The sequence below is a fragment of the Cryptomeria japonica genome, chromosome 7, assembly GCF_030272615.1.
Source record: "Cryptomeria japonica chromosome 7, Sugi_1.0, whole genome shotgun sequence".
NCBI lineage: Eukaryota > Viridiplantae > Streptophyta > Pinopsida > Cupressales > Cupressaceae > Cryptomeria > Cryptomeria japonica.
In genome coordinates this window covers 642,077,451-642,097,105 of record NC_081411.1, presented here as the reverse complement: position 1 = coordinate 642,097,105, position 19,655 = coordinate 642,077,451, and positions in this window count along the sequence as shown.

Sequence of the window (19,655 nt, the reverse complement as noted above, 5' to 3'; positions counted from 1 at the left end):
AAAACAGGTATATCATCACTACAAATAGCTATTGTACCAAATGGTCAGAGGCTCAAGCTCTTAAGGTATGCACTACTAAGGCCGTGATTAAATTCCTTGAGGAAAACATTATTATGAGGTTTGGTTGTCCTTATGCGTTGGTTTCTGATAATGGCTCAGATTTCACATCATTGAGATTTTCAAATTGGGCTTTTGAGTATGGTATAACCCTTAAATTTTCTTCTAATTATTACCCTCAAGGTAATGGGTTAGCCGAGTTGACAAACAAAAACCTACTCAGTGTAATCAAGAAATTGCTTGAGAGAAGTCCAAGAGAATGGCATACCTAACTAAGATTTGCCCTTTGGGCGGATCGGATCAGGATGAAGAATGCGTTAGCGATTTCACCTTACTTCCTAGTTTATGGTCAAGACCCAGTATTCCCTATGCAACTTAGGATCCCAACCTAAAGGTTTATCCAAGAATACATGGAGGACACTGACGTTGTGCAAGCTTGATTAACACAACTACTGAATCTTGAAGAAAAGAGAGATCAAGCCTTAGAAAATTTTGCAAAACATCAGGGAATTGTCAAGAGATGGTTTGATAGACAGGCAAGAGTCAAGGCATCCCGAATCTCAGATTTTGTCTTGTACTGGGATAAAGCACATGAAAAGAAGGGAGAACATGATAAATTTGATAGACTATGGAAGGGCCCTTAACAGATCTTTGAGATTCTAGGTGAGAATGCATTCAAATTGAAGACCTTAACTGGGGAAGATGTCCCATTACTTGTCAATGGGAGGTATCTCAAGCATTACTTCAAGTCCTAAAGTTCAGGGGGTCTGCCTTTGTATATAGTTAGCCTAGTTTCTTTTCAATTCAGTTTGTTTGGTTTGGTGTGTGGTGTGTTTTGGGTCTTGGTTTAGGTGGTTTTTTGCATCTTAGTTAGGTTGGTCTTCTTGCTTTGAGGGGTATCCATTTGAAAAGGGCAATTTTTTGTTACGAAACACTCTAACATCCCGCTGGATTGTCCGTATCATTTGCCTAATCATAAAGTCTTTTAGGAACACAAAGAAATATTTCTTGATGGAATCTTGAGTCAAGCTATGTTTGTAATGAAGTAAGATTGGCTTATTGGAGTGAGATATTAGTGTCCTTTAGTTAGTATATCTCTTCACACTTATAATCTCTGAGTCGTTATGGTTTTCAGGCTAAGTTATGATTGGTGAAAAATCTAAAATCTAGCTTTAGGGCCATCGCAATCCTCAAACCCTAGTAAGCTTCTCTGCTTACGAGCCAAAGGAATTGATGGAATGAAAAAAGCGATTAAAAAAATGAGAAAATGAAAAAAAAAGAAAGAAAAAGGTGAAAAAGAAAAGAAATACCAAAATTGGCTAACGGGAAAATACAGATAACTCCATCGGGGCTATGGATGCCTGGCTGTCAATGGAGCAATATTCGTGAGCTTGTGGTGATAACCTCGTTGGGACTATGGACGTTTGACTGGCAGCGAGGCTCTATCGAGGATGCTTTTAAGGTTCAAATAAACTATGTAGCTAATCATAGGGGAACTTGGAGATCATGATTATCTGGTCGAGGGGAATTAACTCATTGCACACACCTGGATAACTGTGGACTTGGTACTCTATCTGAATATGAAAGTCTCTTCTTGTAAATGTTGTTTAACTCCTTTATTTATTGAGGGAAATTCTTTGACTGTTCTTTAAAGATGCATTGATTTTCAAATGTTTGTGAACATTTTTAGTGGTGTCGCTAGATGTTGTGACCATTTCACACATCGCCCCATCAGAATGGGGACCCCCTCTTTTTCTTGTGGTTTTTGCTTTCCTTGGTTTGGTTTTCTCTCTGCTTGCTGGGTTTTGGAGTGAAGTGAGTGGTCACCTGGGCTGGGTAGATTAGGGTTTCTCTCTAAGAGCTCATCTTAAGATCTCTTTCAAGTTGAGTCCAGCCTAGTTTGGGGAAGTCCTTAGTTGTCTGCCTAGAGCCCTAGGTTTGCCTTAGTGGATCTTTTCCTTTCTAGGGAATGAAGATGGATAGGATGATAGGTCTTAGGACAAGGTAGGTCTGGATTGGTGGTTTTCTTGTCAGAATCTAGTTTTCCTCCCAGCCAGAGTCGATTGAGCAGAGTCGGTGGTCAGGGAGAGATGGAAGTAGCGATTTCAGAAACTGATGAACAAATGCACTTGATGATGATTGAAGAAGTTTTGAAAGGATATGATCAAGGTTGTTAACATTTGAGGTATAATTTGGGAAGTTGATACATTCTTTGCCTTCAAGAAGAGTTTTTTAGACTTTGAAATGATGAAAGCCAGCCTGGGAGGAGATTTTCGCTCCTGACCCTTCTAAAGGGTCCAGAGCAAAATCTTTCTTTCTTGCCATCCTTTGGCCCTAAAAACCTAGCTGGACCTTTCTTAGACCAAGTTGGATGAGGTATTTTCTTGCTTCTGAAACAAGGAAGTTGATTTGATCAAATTTGGAGGAAAATGAGATGAACCAAGGTGAGAAACTAGCCAAGAATAGGGACTTCTCTCTTGACCCTTCCAAAGGGTCCAGAGCAAAATTCTTGAAAACACTCATTTTTCCTTTAGCAAGAGTCAGGACCAAGGTGGAGATGCATGAGGAAGGATCTGCGTTTTCCTCCCAAAGAGAATTGGAGTTGAAAAGGTCAAGAGTCAAGATCAAATCTTGATTTTTGCTCCTGACCCTTCCAAAGCGTCGAGAGCGAAAATCTTTGTAGCCCACATTTCCTTCCCAATTTTTGCTAAGTGTTGGTTTCTAGGACTTGTTTGAGGATGAATTGGTATGTTCTTTCCTCGAGAAGGAATTGGTTAATTTTGAAGAGAACGATTTTGGCCTAAAGGAGAATTTTGCTCCTGACCCTTCCAAAGGGTCCAAAGCGAAATTTATCATAAACCTCATTTGCTATGTCCTTAGGTGGAAAATGATCTAAGTTTGCTTCGTGATGAGATTTGAAGTTGGAAAAGTGAGTGATCAAGCCTAGAATGAGATTTTCGCTCCTGACCCTTCCAAAGGGTCCAGAGCGATAATCCTCTTAAAGCTCATTTCCTCCCTAGTTTGACTAAGTTTTTATTTGCAGGGTATCTTGAAAGGAAGGATGGACATCTTGTAGCCTTTGGAAATGTTTGGAAGCATTGAAATTTGAAGGATTTTGGACCAAAAGATGAACTTCACTCTTGACCCTTCTAAAGGGTCCAGAGCGAAATCTCCCTAGGATTTATTTCCTCCTTTATTTGATGAAAATTTGATGTCCAAGGCATGATGAGAAGGAGAATGAACATGACCTTTCCTTTGAGAGTGTTTGGTAGCTATGAAAATGAAGGATTTTAGCCAAGAAAGGAAATTTTGTTCCTGACCCTTCCAAAGGGTCCAGGGCGAAATTCCTTACAAGCCTACTTTTAGACCTTTCTTAGGCTTAAAACCTTGTTCCTAGGGCAAAGAAAGATGAGATTCTACCTTGCAATGAAGTTTCAAGTTGAGAGAATGATTATTTTCACTCCTGACCCTTCCAAAGGGTCCAGGGCAAATTTTCTCAAAACCTCTCTTTGCTATCAACTTTGTGCTAGATCAAGTGTGGGCTAAGGTAAAATCAAGAAGGAGATGTCCCTAAGAGTGACTTCAAGTTTCTAGAAATCATTGAAACTAAAGGAATTGAAACAAAACAAGATTTTCGCTCCAGACCCTTCCGAAGGGTCCAGAGAGAAAATCTTAAAATCACCTTGTTTTCCTTACAAAATCAAGTCAACTTTGACTCTTTATGGTGTGGATGAGTGTGAGGAGAGGTGTTCTTGCCCTGTTGAAGTTGATTGAGGACAAATGATGAAGGAGTAAGCTCAAGTCAACATTTTCGCTCCTGACCCTTCCAAAGGGTCCAGAGCAAAAATCCCAATTCCACCTATTTTCTTTGCAAGGCAAGTTAAAAGTTTGATTTTTATGGCCTAGAGAGGAGTGAGGCAAGGTTTTCTAAGTCTTGGATGTGATTTGAAGTTGAAAGGATGGAGAAATAACCCTAAAACAAGATTTTCGCTCCTGACCCTTCCAAAGGGTCCAGAGCAAAAATCCTAAAATCTATATATTCCTTTCAAATTTGTGCTAAACCATGCCTAGTCTAAGGTGAAAGATGCCCTTGAGATTTCCTTTGAGTTGATTGTTGTCTCCAAAATGATGATTTTGGGCTAAGAGGAAGAAATTTGCTCCTAACCCTTCCAAAGGGTCCAGGGTGAAAATTCTTCAACCACCTTTTTCTCCTTGCAAAATCAAGTTAAAATTGGATTGAATGGGAGAAGAGAGATGTTTCCTTTCCTTGTGAGGTGAATTCAAGATGAAATGATGAGGAAATGAGATACAAACAAGAAATTCACTCCTGACCCTTCCAAAGGGTCCAAAGCGAAAAACCCTAAAACCACCTTTTTCCTCAAGATTTGAGTGAAGTCAAACCTAAACAATGGTGAGAGATACCATTTGGATTGCCTAGGATAGACTCTTGCCCATTACAAATGCATATTTTGAGCTAAAATTGGAATTTCGCTCCTGACCCTTCCAAAGGGTCTAGAGCAAAATTCTGGATGGGTCTTGTCCCTGGCTAGGTTTTGAGGAAGTTTGACCTTTTTGGCCTTGTGAGGATCAAACCAATACTGCCAAGTTGAGATTTCCAAGTTGAGAATGGACCCTAGAGATTGCCTTAGAGAAGGTTGTTGATCAAACAAAGGTGAGTTGTGACCTAAAGGGTGAATTTCGCTCCTGACCCTACCAAAGGGCCCAGAGCGAAATCCCATTCTCACCTAATTTACCCATATTAAAGGCTAAAAAGTTGAAATGCTAGGTTTTGTTAATCCAAAACAAGCGTATGTTCACCTTCCAGAGGATTTTGGATAGAAAAATGGGGTATTTAAGGCCTAATCAAAAAAATCGCTCCTGACCCTTCCAAAGGGTCCAAGGCGAAAATCCTTGAAGACACCTATTACTCACCTTTTCAAAAGAAAATTGCAAAATCATGATGACAAGAACATGGAGTGATGGCAAATCTAGGTTGTAAGGATTTTGATTAATGAAGTGAACAAAACCTAGATAAAAAGTTCAAATAAGCCTCCTTGGAGAGACCTAAACTATGAACATTCTAGTGCCTAATGAGAATGAAAATTCATCAAACCTTGATCAAGCTTTAGCATTTGCTAAGCTATCCTATATCTTTTCATTAAATTTGCCAATTAAACACATTTGGGAGACTAAGACAAATTCCAATAAATTGAGGCACTTATAAATGGATTAATTAATTTTTTCTAAGCCTTGAAATAAATGAAGAATCCACCTTAGCTTTGAAATTAATTTTAAAAAATTAAAAATCACACTTGAGAACTCAAAATTCATTATTTTCCCTTTGCAAACAAGTCGGCCATGCTTATAGAGGAGTTTTATTTTATTTTATTTAAGCCTTTACAAAGTCGGCCTAGAGGCAAAATAGGGTGAGCGCTCTATAAAGGGAAGGTGTTCTTTTGAAATTTTAAATCATTCATTCACTTTCTCTCATGTGAACTTGAAGAGCAGACCTATAAGGCAAATTTCTTACTAGTTGAAGGCAAATTTCCAGATCTTGAAGGTTAATTGAAAGCCAATTTCTGATTAAGAAGGCGAAATTGAGCAGATTGAAAGATAATTTCCAGATTTTGGAAGATATTTGAAGACTAGTTGAAGGTGAATTTTTGATTGAGAAGATGATTGAAGGCCAATTTCCAGATTTTGAAGGAGGCTTGAAGGCTGATTAGAGGTTAATTCATCCAAAGGAGGAGTCTAAAATTCAGATCAAACATGTTTGTCCAGTAAATTCTCATTTTCCTTTATTCATTTTTCAAAGGTTGATAGCTTAAAGTCAAGGAAGAGGTATGTATAATCAGATTTTGAAAGTTTATTCAAAATTTAGTTTGATTTTCCATAGCAATCTTTTGAAAGTCTAAGTACAATCTGATTTCAATTCTCAATTAATATTAATTTGAAAATTCATAATTATAGGATTTATCGCATTATTTTCAAATTAATATTTAGTTAATTCCTTGAAAAGACTTAAATCCCACACGTTAAGGTATTATGCTCAAACCTTAACTTTAAGCTTTTGTGTAGGTATCAAATGATGACCCCCAAGACCGGTGGATCCACTACCAAGCAAGCTCTCATTAAGGAGGATCAGAAGAATGATGAATTGGAAACCAGGATCGTGTCCAAGTGGAGCAATATCGGAGACACCAATCTAGGAAACTTCAATATGAAGAAGTTTCGCGAAACACCCTACACTGGAAAACCAACACCTATTGCAAAGAAGATAATTGAGAGTGGTATCATCAAGGCCACAGGTTTCCCTCCTGTAGTCTACTGTCATGAATTGATGATCGAGTGTGCCCAGCACTATGATTCACACTCAAGGACTATCATAGCCAAGGATGGAACTATCTTAGCCTACCTTTCAGAGGAAGGTATAAGCGGAGCTTTTCATCTCCTAGAGCATAAAGACATGATCTACAATAGCTTGGAAGGAGCTAGGTCTATCTACGAGGATGATCCCGATTCTTGTCTGAACTTCATCAACAAGAATTGGTTGCTCAAAAGTTGACCTTTCTTGAACAAGATTCCCAATACACCGCACAGAATCGACTTCCAAGAAGAATTCAAGGACTTGATAACCTTGCTCAATTGGGTCATGGGTGCCTCTCAAGATTTCTTCTTCGACAAGTGGATGTTCTTCTTCATACAACTAATCATCCTAGGAAAGGGAATGCTCAATTGGGCTAGAATCATTAGCAACAACCTAGACGTGCAGTTGAGAAGGTTAAATCCTACCAAGTCATTTCACATGAGTTCATATGTTATATTTGCCTTGATCAAAAGTTTTGAGTACGTAGGGCTACCTCACAGAGGAGTTGTTGGGAGAGGACCGAGAGAAATAAGAATTTGTGATTCTTATGTTCAACTACATCATCCGCCAAGGAGTGACTACAAGCTAGTCAATGACACCTTCACAATGTATGTCACCAGGACATTGCAAGGAGGGATTTACAATCGACTGTCTCTGGATGCACAGGAGCTTGTGAAGAAGCATGGTGCATGGTTCATTCAGTTTCCAAAATTCACATACATCAGAGTTCATGGATGTCCTTCACCTCCCTTCATGTTGCCAAGATATCCTATAGACAGGATAATATTACTTGAGGTGACTAGGCAGTTGGCAGCTTATGCAAAGGCATCAAGACACAAGCATGGAGATGGAATTCCCGTACCCATCCTACTAGGGAACTCAGTTGAAGTATGTCCTTATACTCAAGCCGTAGAGGATGCAGAGAAAGGATTATCTCTATATTCATTCACATCCTTTGCCTCAAGGGAGAATTTTGATCCTCATTGTCATATAGAAGAGATAGTTGGGAAGAAGTACAAACATGAGTTTCAAGTGGAGGACTTTTGGATGAATGTCCAGGATGATGTAGAGGTCAAAGGAAAGATGCATTCTAGGTTACCCTTGGATCTCTTTAGGAAATTCAAAATTTACAGAGTAGCCGATCAAGCCAAGGATAGTGGTGGATACCTCCAATCATCCTATGAGAAGGAAGATAAAGAAGTGAAAATAGATTGGAATGAGCCAGAGGTTTCAGACCTAAGAGCTTTGATGGCTCCCATTTTATCTTGCACTCGCAGATGGGTGGATGTACAACATCAAAAGTTGAAGGAGCAGAATGTATCCATGACATTCACCTTCGAAACAAGACTAGAAGAAGGAGAGGCAAGTTTGAGTGAGAATACTTCTCATTCCAAAGGTTCAAGGAGGAAGGAATGACTTGAGAAGAGAGAGCCTTCCAAGAAGAAGTGGAAAGTGAATCCTGATCGCCCACCAAGCACATCTTCTAGGCATGAAAAGGAAGCAAGTCAAGGAGAAGATCAGAGGTAGATAGTGTATGAAATTGATGAGTCTATGGAATCCATGGTACATAATGATAAACAAAGAAAAGGATAGACACCTCAGCATTCAGCAAGTCAATCTCCCCAGGTTGGTGCTAATAAGAAACAAGAAGAAAAGAATAATGATGAAGAAACATCTCCTTTCAGGGAAGATAGACCTCTGCCTAAAGAAATACAAGTGAGGGAAAGGAAATATATCATTCTAGATTGGCTAAAAGAGAGGTTGACAAGGGTAGTTGTGGTCGAAGAGGAAGAACAAGTATTTGACTTGGAAAGTCTCATAGGAAATTCTCATGAAGAAATAGAAAAGAAGAAGGCCACAAAAATGTCAAAGGTAATTAGAGATGAGACAAGATCCAGAAAAGTGCAGATAGCTACACTAGTGGTGGACAAGTATGAAGATGAGATTCTAGTAGAAGAATATGATCTAGAAACATTTGATCTTGGTCCACTTACCATAGTGCAAGCCATGGAAGAAGCAATTGATTCACTAAAAGCACTTAATGACAAACTCAAAAAAAAAAATGGAAAAGAATAAGAAACTAGAAAAGGAGGTCAGTGCTTGGAGGAATTATTTTAGCCATCTTAATCAACCTTTGAGATGACAGGATCCAGCAATATCTCCTTTGCATGCACTTCCTCTTGAATCAATAAATGAGGTAGAAGGGGTAAAGAGCTTGGTCCAACTCATGAGTTCTTGGATTGATGAATCTTACAAGGTGGCCATGGAATTCGCAACAAGGATGAGGAAGACGATCCACCGTGCTATCCAACTTCTTGAGATCATCCATAATCTATTGGTAACTATGGATGCATTTGCTCACACTAGAGATGTTGTCATCCCAGTCTTGCAAGTGATAAGAAGGACTCCAAGATAGGTTCTAGTGCAAGAGAAGATAATGAATGGAGAAGCCCATAGCCTTCTGCAATGGTCAACTTTGCTCTAGATAAAGGAAGTTCTTTTCAAAGATATCAGTTCCAAATGTGGCTGAGTTGAGGAAACCATCCACCCTATTCAAGACAAGGTGTTTGAGGTATTGTGTACGATTCTTGACAGAAGAATTGAGATCGAGATGGACGTAGACATCCTAGAATTGGAAGACAAGATTAGGATCATCTTTTGCAAAGAGGAGAACACAGTCACCGAAGAGCAGCAAAATCAGATGCATGCTACTATGTTCCTGATCGAGAAAACAAAAGAGCTTGAGCTTGGATGGGAGACAACTCTTCTCACTACCTTTGATCAAGTTCTCCACTTTTAGGAATGGATGAAGAATATTCCTAAGATACCTATTGCTAAGATTGAGAAGATTACATCCAGATTCATTGAATATGCTAGAAAAGAGCATAGAAAGATGAACAAAGTTCTAGATGAAAAGTTGTTATAAAATGGTGTGGCAACTTAATTCATATTGGTCTATGTCTCCTCGTTATTTGTGCCAATTCTTATTGGCTATGGATTGATAATGTTTATCTAAATGGGGACTTTTTTGTAACAAACCCTAATTAGGGTTTAGGTGTCAGAATCTCAGCCATCAATCTTCTTTTGATCCAGGTCGTTCATTGTATTTGAGAGTGCTATATAAGCCCTCACTCATTTCATTTTAAGGAGTTAGGGAAAAGTTAGAAAGTTAGAGAGAAATAAGTTTAATATCAGTAGCAGAGAAATAAGGTGTGAAGAGAGAAATTTGAACAATTGTTGTTTTATTTGGCTATGAGATCAATAAAATATTTAAGTTATGGTGTTTTATTGCAATCCTTGTGGCTATTTTCATGGTTGTTTATCTTCTTGAATCACTCTTAGTAGAGATAGCATTTAATTTTTAAGTTTGAAGGATGAACGTTGTGCTTGATCTTTGATAAGACTCACATTCCAAACCACTAGCTCCTTACTAATTGTAAGAATGCCCTGTGTGGTCAACTGGATACATCAAGATTGTTTAAGAGTTCAATCATTGTTGGAGGCATTGATATGTATCTTACTAATAGTATCTATCCCCTTTGGTGACTTGAAAATCATTTAATCCCCTTAGAAGATCGCACCGATTCCAGTGGAGTTGTAACCTCTTGGCAATACTGAAATTGGTAGAGTCCTATCAAGACCAATCATCACTGAGTCATTCTCAGGGTTAGTTTAAGTATCTCTTCCTTGAATCCTTTATCTTTTCATCTTTTTTGAAAATCTGTTAGTATTAGGAGAATCTGGTTTCCTCTTTAGAAAAGTAGTCACATGAACAAGCTTTCTTTGAAAGTATGTAAGGCCCCTTGAAAAAATAGTAAACACAACAACAACTGGTGCTTATCCACCAGTAGACAACCTACATAAAAGAACATTGAAGTTTCACTGATTGATCCTTCTTTGTGATATCTTCAGCATTTGGTAACTTTACTCAAGAGAGGATAAGATACCTATGGGTATTTTATTCTATGTTTGGTCATGTACAAAATACACATCAATAGGTATGACTAAGGACTGATATAAACCTGCATTACTTGCTGATCCTTTTGCTCTCTGACATATGGCACATTGTTTAACAAATCTCCTTACTTTTGATCGCAACTTGGGCCAATAGTAGAACTGACTAACCTTCTCCATTGTTTTATCATTTTTAAAATGACCTCCTAGACCCCCTTGATGTTTCTCTTGAATGTTGTTTTGTCTCATAGAGCATTGGGGTATACAAAGGAGATGTCCTTTAAACAACAAACCTTCCTGTATCGTATACTCTGAGTAGGAAACATGAGAAGTGTTAGAAAATTCAGAACGTGTAGCATATATATCAGCAAAATCTGTCTTCTTTGTAGAGGTCTCTCAACTCCTCCAACCCCACACTATGCAATTTAACCTCTTGTATGGTCATGACTCTCCTATTGAGTGCATCAACAACTTTATTTGAGGTGCCCTTCTTATGCTTTATAGTGAAGGTATAAGATTGTAGGTATTCTACCCACTTGAGGTGCTTCTAATTCAACTTCTCTTGTCCATTGAGAAAATTAAGGGCATGGTTGTCAATATAGACCACAAACTCTTTGGGAAGCAAGTAATGATGCCACTTCAAGTCATACATAGAGTGTTTTTATTTTGCTTCGTTCAACTTTTCAGAGAAAAAGGCTATGGGAAGACCCTCTTGACTCAAAACAACCCCTATTGCTCTTTGACTAGCATCACACTCAACTATAAATAACTGATTGAATTCAGGTAACCTAAGGGTAGGTAACTCAAGTATCTTCTTTTTCAACAACTCAAATCCTTTTTGGGCCTCCTTTGTCCACCTAAACTGACACTTGACTCCCCCTTTGATAGTATTGAGCACAGGAGCACACACATGACTATAGTTTCTTACAAACTTCCTATAAAAGGATGCTAACCCATGAAAGCTCCAAAAATCATTGATATTATTAGGTGTAGGCCAACTAAGGATTGCCTCAACCTTACTAGGATCCATTTTTAGACAACCTTGTGAAATGACAAAACCAAGATATATAAGTTCAGTCTTGAGAAACTCACACTTTTCAAGGTTGATTTTGAGTTGTGCCTTTTTTAGCTTCTTCAAGACCATCTCCACATCCTTGAGATGTTCTTCTTTGGACCTGCTAAAGATTAGAATATCATCAAGATATACAATCACAAATTTACCAATGAACTCAACTAAAACTTCATTCATGAGCCTTTGAAAGGTGCTAGGTGCTTTGGTAAGGCCAAATGGTATGACCAACCAATCATAGAGGCCAGCATTAGTCGTAAAGGCTATCTTCCATTCATCCCCTAGTCTGATTCTTATCTGATGATAACCTGATTTTAAATCCACCTTTGTGAAGTAGCTTGCACCCCCAAGATTGTCCAACATGTCTTCTATCCTTGGCATAGGGAACCGGTACCTTATAGTGATCTTATTGATTGCTCTAGAATCTGTACACATTCTCCATTTTCCCCCTTTCTTGGGTACTAAGATAGTAGGTACAACACATGGACTCAAACTATTTTTGATGAATCCTTTGTCCAAGAGCTCCTGCACTTGTTTGGCAATTTCTTCATTTTGACTAGGTGTCATTTTGTAGGTAGCCTTGTTAGGCAAACTTGCCCTTGGAATTAGGTCTATTTGGTGATTTACATCCCTCATTGGTGGCAAAGAATCAGGGAGATCTTCTCCTATTATTTCTGCATATTGTTTGAGTAGACCTTTCACCTCTTGTGGCACTTCTTCCATTGGATCTACCTTACCTTCTTCACTAGGTTTGAGCAAAATAGCATATCCTTGATCTCCTTCTTGTTTCATCACCTTAAGAAACTCTTTCCCACTCATTATCATCACACTTGATCCCACTTGTGTTTCCTCTTTTGGATCAGGTAATGGATCCATTTGATACCTCTTACCATTCTTGATAATGATATAGCTATTCTTTTCTCCATCATGTTGAGCCTTTACATCAAATTGCCATGGACGTATCAATAGAAAATGGCAAGCATCCATAGGCAATATATCACATAAAATGTTGTCCTTATACTCACCAATCTCATAGTCTACCCATGCTTTCTCATCAACTAAGACATGTTGGCCCCGGTTGAGCCATGACACCTTGTAGGGAGTGAGATGTGGCAACCTCTTTAACTTGAGTTTATCCACCATTTCAGTTGAAACTATATTCTTAGTTGAACCTGAGTCTACAATCACTTTGCAAATATTGCCTTGAGACTTACAAGTTTTTCTAAATAAACTCTTCCTTTGTGGTGGCTCTTGAGCTTGAGGAATCTTCAACAAAGTCCTCCTTAGCATTAGACTTTCACCAGCTGTCAATGGGCCTGCCTTGCTAAGAGGGGAAGACACACTTTGATTGTCTTCTTCCTGTACTAATCGTGTTCTTCTCTCACCCATGTATGAGTGTGAAGAGCTAGTTGCTTTCTACGGATACCTTCCCATTGTGTGGCCAACTTGATTACAATTGTAACATCTACCAGTGAAAACTGAATTTCCTCTTCATGAGCTTCCAAATCTGCCCCTAGAATTGTTTCTTCCTCTGAAGGATCCTCTAAATGGCCCCCTTGAAGAGTCTCCGCCACCTTCTTGCCTGGAGTTTTCTGCATTCCTTGATGTTTTTTGTCCTCTACTAAAAGTGCCCCTTCCTCTAAAGGATCTGCCACCTCTAAACTTTTGATTTTGTTCACTATAAACACTTATGAATGGTATCAGGAGTAAGGATACTGATTTCATCTTGTATATTTTGTCTCAATCCATTCATGTATCTAGCCAATTTCTCCACCTTATTCTCATGCTTCTTAGCTTTGAGGCTTATCTTATGGAATTCCTCTGTGTAAGCATTGACATATAGCTCCCTTTGTTTCAGATTTTGAAGTCTCTTATGAATTTGAACTTCATAATCTCCTGGAAGGAATTGTGCCTTAAGTCTGATCTTCATACGCTCCCATGAAGTTATCTTCTTTTTGCCTTCTTGTATCCTTTCTTCTTGCATCATATTCCACCAAACCAATGCTGATGCTCTCATTCTTTATTTGGCCACATTAACTCTTTTCTCTTCTGCTACCTCTTTGTAATCAAAATGATTATTGAGACCTTCTATCCAATCTAGCAACTCTTCTCCATTGAGGTTTCCTTCATATGTGGGTAATCCATCTAGATTGTCCCTACAAATGGATTTGACTGCATCTAGGAATAAATTTTGGTCTTGAGGCATAGCTACTGCTGCTAGTTCCTCTCCATCTTCCACTTCTTCATCAATCTCATCACCCCATTCTATCTTAACCTTTCCCTTCTCCTTATTTGCCTCTCTGGTTCCTTTGCTTCCTTCTGTACCCTTCAATCCTTCTATCATCTCTACCACCATCTGCTGGATGGCTTCTAGAGTCTTTGCCTTTGGAGGCATTGAACTTGCTTCTGACTCTTCACAATCTGACATACACCAAATCTTTCAAAGAATGGCTCTGATACCACTCTGATGCAGAGGTCTTGTGCCTAGCTCTCCAATTCACCCTTATTCACCCCAACTCCTTTACTTACCCTTCTACTCAAGCTCCTCCAAGGTAACTTGTTAGGGTAAACTCCTTAGACCTCCAAGGCCTAAAATATACTATCTTGCCTCCTAGGTATAGCCTCTTGAGGTTTCTTGTTGGTTTTGACCCAAATCTCTTATTTTGAGATGGTCTCCTACTAGGTTCCGAAAGCTCCAACTAGGCTCCAAAGACCTCCACCAAGGATCTTCACTCTAAAAGGATGTTCAAAGGTTATGGTACTATTGTACAGGTATTTTCAAGGTCATTTTATTCATTGACAAGGTCTGCACCTTCCTCCTAAGCCCTAGGATTTCAACTTGCTTCTACCAGCTGCTATTAGGCCTATTTGACTAGCCCTTCTTGGACTTTTTTTGGTATTTTTTCCCAAAAATTTCCTAACAACCCTCAAATATTTTTACATATTTAGATACTAATTTGGAAGTTAAACAATATCACAAATATTCCCATCTAGGTTTGTCTTACAACTAGGGTAATTGAAAAAAGAGCTATTTTTAAGGGGTTTAGGGCTTCCAGGTAGTTTTGGAAGATGTGCTCCAAACTCTTCACGAGTCAAAATAACCAACCCAAAAAATCTTGGATTATTTTGTTACACCCATAGACCTTTCCAAAACACTATGGCTTTCTAGGGTATCACTTGTCTATGGCACAGAAAATGAGCAATCTCTGTTTCCCCCACACACTAGCTACAAGCTTGTGTGTTATTCATCTCACCCATTCTCCTCCTTGTGGCCTGCAAAAACACAAAATGCCTACTCTAAAAATATTTATAGAGCCTACCCAAGCCATCTAATGGATTGCAACATGTTCCATTCATGGATGCTCAGGTAAAATGCATTTTTACAATCAAAACCCCAAATTTCAAGGGTTTGTGAGCAATTGTTTTACAAAACCAATGATAACTTTTGATCCAAAGCACTTCAGACCTTCATATTATAATTGTTGGAAAGGTAAAAAAAATTTATAAATTCCTATGCTACTATGAGCATCGTACCAGATCATACAGATAATACAAAATCAAAAATTCAAAGTACAAATAGTCCAAATGTGAGAAAAAGCATAGGAAACCCTTGGCAAATCAATTGAATGCAAACCAAAAGTTGATTAACCTCTTATTGGAGATGATTAGAAGGTTTTATACACCACTTTAAGTTGGTTCCAACCAACTTTCAATGCCATTTCCTTCATGGGCAACTTTTGCCTATAAAATACAAAAATTGTCATGATCAATTTTTGAATACTTTTACCTATGAGTGCAAAAACACACTCCAAGGTTCTCAAGGCCTGAAAAATCACTCAAATGGCATCCCAAAATGGATTTAAACCATTTCCAAACATTCTAGCAAGTTTCCAAACATCCACCTGGTACAAATCAAAAATTGACATTTTGACAATATTTCAGGATAATGACAATTTTGGATCCTGAGCACAACAAAAGTGTGGACAACCAAACTATGGCTTCAAAAAACATCATAGGATTTCTTCTACCTTATTACAACATAAAATAACTTGAAATCATACAAAAAATCTAAAATGCAAGAAAAGACAACTTTGAGCTAGGTGCTCTACACCAGATAGACATGTGGAATGGATATATGGATGTAAAATAATGAGAAATATATTAGAGAGATTATGTATGTGAGGAATTTATTGTAAGGGTTATTCTGGTACTGAGGTTTAGGGTTTTAACCAGAACAGACAAAGATTAAACCGAAACTGTATTCAGGCATTGGAGATGCTATACTAAGTAGTTCACACTTCTTCAGATTATTGTCTGGATTGTTATGTAGTCATTGAGGCTCCTTTTGTGATGAGCAGTGTGCTTTAGGCTATAAGCCTTCCTGCAAGTGTAGGCCCATCATATATTGTAATATCTCTTCATATGGCTAGTGAATTGATATTATGGGTACAAATCCCACTATTTTTTTCCTCATTGAGGTTTTCCACGTATAAATTTGTGTTATGGTTCTCATTCATGTGTTTGGCTTATTGGTTGCATTACTTGTTTCAATTCTATTTATACTGGTATACCGGTTGGTGTATGTATGTTTTGTTAAGGCTAAAATCTTCTATTCTAGTATAACACTGATTCACCCCCCCTCTCAGTTTTATTAGTTTCCAACAAGTACAAGTCTATGATTGGAGGTTTGTTATATCTGAGTCAGACTAGACCATATATAATGAATGCAATTTGTATTGTATCAAGATATGAGAGTGATCCTAGAGAGAATGATGAGAGCATGGTGAAAACAATTTTTCAAGTATTTGCAAGGAACAACTGAATATGGTTTGTGGTATCCTAAAGATGATGGTTTTACACTATGTGCATATATAGATGTAGATTGGGTTGGAGATGTTGATGACTGGAAGAGCACATCCAGTCGAGCTTTCTTTCTTGGAAAGAAACTTGTTTTATGGATCAGCAAGAAGTAGCCATGTACCTCTTTATCTACTGCTGAAGCTGAGTATGTTGTTGCTGCTACTAACTGTACACAAGTTCTATGGATGAAGAAAATATTGAATGATATAAGGGTGGATTGTAATGAACTAGTAGTTATTCACTATGATAACTCTGGTGCTATTGACATATCAAATAATTTGGTATTTCATTCTAAGACAAAGCACATATCTATCAAGTATAACTTTTTGAAGGAGAAGGTGGAAGCAAATGAATTCAGACTGGTTTATGTGAACACTAAAGAGTAGATTGCAGATATCTTCGCTAAACCTTCACCTAAGGAATTATTTTAGTACTTCAGAGACAAATTAGGGGTTTTTGCCCCTCTGGTAGAGACCCGAGTGATGTTGATTGGCATCAGTCTAGTATGCATTTACAGAGCTACTATTCATTCTAGATTGATGTGTTGGTGCTACTACTCAGGGGGAGTAGTTAGCTATGTGGTTCAATGGATTTATGTTTTTTCTTTGATGTTTATGTCAGATTTTTGGCATTGATATCAAAGGGAGAGATATATATGTGAAAAACAAAGGTTAACAAAATATCAATCAAAGCAGAGAGATTAGAGATTAATGGGGATATCATTCACAGGGAGAGTTTGTTAACTTTATTGTAATATCATCTTATGGGAGATTGTTGGTTGTCTTCCTTTGGGGGAGACTTGTTTGGCATTTCTTGGCACTTGGATGTTTTTCACATCTAGTGTTATCATCAATGCCAAAGGGTGAGATTGTTGGCCAATTGGAGGAATTGATTATGTGTTGCATTGATATTTTTTCATTGATGGCAACACCAGTTGTTTTGGTTGTTTATCGGTTTCTGGTAGGGCGGTTGGATTATGATATTGATTTGGTATGCTCCAGTATGCTTTGATTTGTGGAATTGGTTTGGATCTGGCATTCATGTTATTCAAATGTGTATCATGATCAATTGGTTCGAGATTTGATGACTCGGAAGCTATCATTTATTCTAGTAAGCCTTTTGGTCACCAGTAAGGGTTTTACCAATAGAGTTTTGTTGAAGATCTTTTGATGCACTTGATAAGTGATGTTGGTGTGGCTTCTATATGGCTTTCAGGATGTTGTTAGTTATCTTGTTCATGTTCATGTTGATTGGTGGTATTGCAGTCAGGACCGAACCTAATGCTATCTTATTCTGCTAGGTTATGGACCGGTTAATATAATGTTTTGGTGCATGATCCCGATGCATTACCGGTTGGATCTATTGATTGGATTATGTTGTTTCGGTCTTAAGCCAACTTGGTTCATCATTGGATTGCAGGTTTATGTTATGAATTTATTGTATTATCTTTTACGAGGCCGACCTAATTGTTTAGGTCCCGAGTTGGTATAAATATGATGTAAGATCTCTTTGTAGATCATGGGTTTATGGTTTTAGGGGTTATGTGACTATTTTTGTGTGAATAAGGTTGTAATCATATGCAGAGGTTTTGGTCGATCATAGGTGATCGAATTGGGTTGGTGAAAGAGGTTTAAGACCTTTGGTACTGAGCTTAACCAAAATTGTATTCAAGCATAGGAGATGTTATTCTTACAGTTCACTCTTCTTTCTGGATTGTAGTCTAGATTTATTTTGTAGTCAGTGAGGCTCCTTTTGTGATGAGCAGTGCAGTCTAGGCTATTGGCCTTCTACATGTGCAGACCCTTCTTTTTGTAATCACATACTTACTATAGAAGTATTATCTAACTATGGGTAGGCTTCCCACTATGGTTTTTTCCTTTACCGGGTTTTCCACGTACAAATATTGGTGTTATCTTTTGTGGATGGTTGGTAAATATTCCGTGGTTTATATTTGTGCTTATTAACTATTCACCTTTAATACTTCATGGACTATGTTTGTGTGGATGAGTCCAAAGGATCTATTTTATCTTCAACACCATTGATTATGCAAAGGGCTCTTATTATCCATGGGTTGCATATTGTTCACATAGGCTCATCAGGTACTCACTACATTTATTGTACTTTAGGTTCTAGTTTCTACCTATAGAGAGATTTTAGTCTAAAAATGGTGATCTAACCTTTGATGACTGAAGCTTATAACTTGCCTCGAAACCACTTTTCTTACTATGAGAACACCGCACTATGCTAAGGCTTGCAAAAATGTGATTGAGATACACCATTTCTTGGACTGAGTGTTATTTACTATGAATTGAAACCCCTTAATTGTGTGATGACTGATCTATATTATTCTCATATTGGCTATTTAGGAGAATATAGGGGTGTAGCATTATTTTGAGACCCTATTAACATTATCTAGCCTTTTAACATGCCAATATGTTTCCATTGGATACAGACACATTATTTACAATAGTGATCTTGAAGGTTCATTTTTATGAATGATGGGCCCCCACTTAATGAAGACATATTGGCATGTTAGCATGTTGGGCTCAACCCTTGTGGGAGCCTCATTTAACCCAACATACCTGAATGATAAATCAGTAATGCATTATATACCTATACCGATAAAATGAACAAACAAGTTAGCAAAACAAGTGCATCTTTTGATCTCATGATAAGATACCTTAGTGATAGATTCTTTTCAGCTTCTCTTGCATTCTTTCTGATATCTCTAACTCACTGATACCTATAGGCATATATTTTGGTATTTTATATGGAGATAGATTATATTTCTATGGAGTTTGAATATGAAAGTATGATAATCCTCATTTCTCTAACTCAGATGGATAGCTAAAAGTTTGACAACTCCTTCAAGTTTGGACTCGTCATTCTAAGAAATGATGTATAACCCTACCTTCATATTCTTTTTTATCTTTTGTAATATAGTTTATTTTCATATTTGAATGAAAATATTTGTTTATAGTTGAGTCATCTATTCCCATGGCTTGGGTGGGATACCTTGCACATTTTTTGTAAATTGAAAAGTTATTTCGATGCAATATTTTGTTGTTATTTCTTTGAAATACTTGCATATGTGAAATAAATTGTGTCTTTTAAACCATTATGTGCAAATGAAGGAACTTGTAAAAAAAAAAAATTGTGTACTTTTCTTCAAATGCAATGTGTAAGGCCTATAATAGGCCACCAAAATTGGTTGTAGCAAAATTTAGGCAACATTTTGGCGACCTATTAAGGATGTTTGCCTACTAAACAAATAGATTAGTTGCCTTAAAGTGAATCCATTCGGCATGGAGTTAAATATGTGTTCTTCCTTATTTCTGAAAATTGTAG